The sequence below is a fragment of the Lithobates pipiens genome, unplaced genomic scaffold (assembly GCF_037356315.1).
Source record: "Lithobates pipiens isolate NorthernLeopardFrog02 unplaced genomic scaffold, aLitPip1_a1.2 Scaffold_8, whole genome shotgun sequence".
In the NCBI taxonomy this organism is placed as follows: Eukaryota; Metazoa; Chordata; class Amphibia; order Anura; family Ranidae; genus Lithobates; species Lithobates pipiens.
In genome coordinates this window covers 464,691,317-464,695,184 of record NW_027507903.1, presented here as the reverse complement: position 1 = coordinate 464,695,184, position 3,868 = coordinate 464,691,317, and positions in this window count along the sequence as shown.

Here is a 3,868-nt window from a genome sequence, read left to right as displayed (position 1 = left end):
TTTTTTGGGTGGAGGCAGCATTTCATTCTTGGACCCAGGCACCACAATGTCTTGGGTCAACCCTGTTTCCACCACCATTGCCCAGAAAACTCAGTGATCGGTGATCCCTCCACCAGATGTGCTCTCACCGGAGGGATATGACCACACTGTGCATATGGTCTATATGAGCCTTGTAACTCTCAGAGGCAGGGCCAGATTAACAAAGGGGCTATTGGAGCTGCAGCTCCAGGCCCCTTTCTCAAGATAGGCCCATTTGCCCAAAAAAAAAAAAAAAAACGTCGGGGATTGTAGCTCAGCGATCAGGATGGGTAGGTAGCTAAAGACCCATTCCAGCACTGGTTAAAATATGGGGCTGCTATCTTCTATGGTTCCGGAGATACGGGGCTCCTTGCGCAGCCTGTCAGAAGCTACATACAGAGCGGCCAGTTTAAATACAAGCTGGAACACTCTGCAGCAGACTGATAATAATTATTTGTATATTACTTATGATAATTAAGCCCTTGCCACCCAGGCCCATTCTGAGACTTCTCTCCTCCATGTAAAAGTCATCATTTTTTTATGCTAGAAAATTACTCAGAACCCTCAAGCATTATATATTGTTTTAGCAGACACCCTATGGAATAAAATGGTGGTCTTTGCAACGTTTTATGTTACATGATATTTGCGCAGCAATTTTTCAAACTTTTTTTTGGAAAGAAACTGTTTCATTCATAAAAAAAAACACTAAAGTTAGCACGATTTTTTGTTGTGTACTAAGCGATGCTTTACATTTTTTTACAGGTTACATGTTTAGAGTTACAGAGGAGGTCTAGTGCTAGAATTATTGCTCTCGCTCTAACAATCGTGGCGTATGTAACCTGTGTGTATCTGGCTCTCATACCAACCAGTGCCTACCCAGGGACTGACCAGTATCTCTCCCCAGCCTTTCCCCACTCCCTCTATCACCTGCTGACCTGTGAATGGGGCAATCACTCCCGCAGTGTTATTGTGTTCTGCCAGTGAATACAATGATTAGTGTTGCTAACTATAGCTGGCAGCACTGATTGTTTTGGGGAAAACCTGACAGGCTGGTTGTACTCAAGTCGGCTAATAGGTTGACTTGTGTAAACCCAGCTAGCCCATACATAGATCGACTATGGCTGGTCTCTGCTTAATTGGTGTAATTTCAATCCATGTATGGCCCGCTTAACCACTACGCAGTCCCTAAACATCCTTCCACAAACCTTTACATTTTTCCTTCCCAGATTACTTCATCCTCCTCTCCTATACATAGTGCCCACTGTCATACTCTCCACACTTCTCTCCTGTACATACTGCTCACTGTCATACCCTCCACACTTCTCTCCTATACATAACGCCCGCTGTCATATCCTACACACTCCTCTCCTGTACATAGTGCCCTCTGTCATACACTTCTCTCCTGTACATAGTGCCCACTGTCGTACCCTCCACACTCCTCTCCTATACATAGTGCCCACCGTCATACCCTCCACACTCCTCTCCTGTACATACTGCTCACTGTCATACCCTCCACACTCCTCTCCTGTACATACTACTCACTGTCATACCCTCCATACTCCTCTCCTATACATAGTGCCCACTGTCATACCTCCAACACTTCTCTCCTATACATAGTGCCCACTGTCATACCCTCCTCACTCCTCTCCTGTACATACTACTCACATTCATACCCTCCATACTCCTCTCCTATACATAGTGCCCACCATCATACCCTCCCTCCACACTCCTCTCCTGTAATTACTGCTTACTGTCCTACTATCCACACTTCTCTCCTGTACATATTGCTCACTGTCATACCCTCCACACTCTTCTCTTATACCCTCTACAGTCCTCTGCTGTGCATACTGCCCACTGTCATACCCTTCACACTCCTCTCCTGTACATAGTGCCTTCTGCCATACCCTCTGCACTCTTCTCATGTACATAGTGCGTACTGTTAGACCCTCCACATTCCTCTCCCTCGCCTGCACATACTTCCCACTTTTATACCATCCATACTCCTCCCCTATGCCTCTTACCCACAAAAACTGTTCTTTAAAATTATACTGAATATCCTCAATGTTACCAGCTCTAGAATGGGCACACTTTTGTTAGTTCAACTAAAGGAAATCTCACAGTCCTCATATTTGTTCTGCCCCATTATTAGTACTTATTTAATTTTGTAATTACTATTGTGATGTATAGAGGAACATAGGGGATGTCAGCTACTCTAAATATAGCACTTGTAAAAAAAAGCGTCCCTGAAAATATTTTTGAAATGTTGACAACTATGCACATAGGCACTGCCCAAGGGCCACAGGGTCAGTAGGGGGCCCCATGAGAGACTCCTGTGATATTAAAGCGATAGTAAACTTTTCTAACATTACTACTTTTTAGAGACCCTGAGGTAGGTTATGCCATAATGTACAAGTATGCCCAGCATATTAGCACATTAGGGTACACTTAAATTGTCAGACTGAGCCCTCCAGTGCTGTGCTGTGATCAGTCCGGCAGGGCCCGGGCACTTCCATCTTCACCCGGTCTTCCTTCTGGGTTCTGTGCCTTTGGTCACTTGCCTTGGCCAGGCTGCGTTGATGTCATTCCCACACATGCTCATGTGCATCCCCTCTCTCTCATCCCCCCTTTCTCTCTCATCCTCCCTCCCTTACCCCTCACACCTCTGTCATCCCCTTTCTCTCTCTCTCATCCTCCCTCTCTCTTTATAATTACATTTTTTATAACAAAAAATAGTTTGCATTTTTATTTATTGTTTATAAAAGGCCCCACCAAAATCTTCAGCACCAGGCCCATGATGTTCTTAATCTGGCCCTGCCTGTATAGCGCCTGAAAAAAGTGGCTCCTTTCACACTGGAGATGTGCGCTAGCAGGACAGCATCTTTGGAGCGGTGAAGGAGCGGTGTATTCGCTGCTCCTTCACCGCTCCTACCCATTGAAATCAATGGGGCAGCGTGGCTATACCATGATACGGCCGAATACCATATAAAAATAGCACCGCTTTACCGCCAACGCCCGCACTGCCCCAGTGTGAAAGGGGCCTAAATGTCATTTTTAGGCAGTTGCGTTTAGAGGCTTTTCTTTGAAGGCAAAAATTATTTCCGACGCTAATGTTTCGAGGGCTTCAGATGCCAAAGGCGGCTAAACGACAGTACCGTTAAACGCAACTAAACATAGCTAAACGGACGTTTTTAAATGCCGGTTTCAAGATGTCAAAAAAATAGTTTGGAATAGGTTGCCTCAGCGTCCCATGTACATTAGGCCTTACAATGAGTATAATGAAGTCTTTTTCTACTAAGGAGGAACCCTTGAAATAGTTTTCAGAGCTATGTGTGATGGTCAGGTGACCACAACGATTGGCCAACAAATATGCGGAATAGGGAATAACATTTTCCTTTGACTTCATTAGCTACATGCTTGTTCTGGCTCAGTGACTGAAGACAGGCAACTAGTAGTTTCTACAGCAGGCACTTGACTGTACCCCTCTATGTACTGTATCTTAGTGAAAGCATACCCGCTTGCTGACCGCCTCAGGCCGATATACGTCGGCAGAAAGGCTCGTACAGGCAAACTAAGGTACCTGTATGTGGCCTTCTAAGAGGTGGCCAGCGATCGCACATGCGCCTTCGGCAAGCTCCGTGAGTCGGGTCGCGTGTCAATGATCTCTGCTCCCTGTGATCGGTAGCAGAGATCAGTGACATGCCACACGTAGCCATGCCCCCCACAGTTAGAAACACTCCCCAGGGCACACTTAACCCCTACACTCCCCCCTAGTGGTTAACCCCTTCACTGCCAGTGTTATTTACACAGGAATCAGTGCATTTGTATAGCACTGATTGCTGTATAAATGACA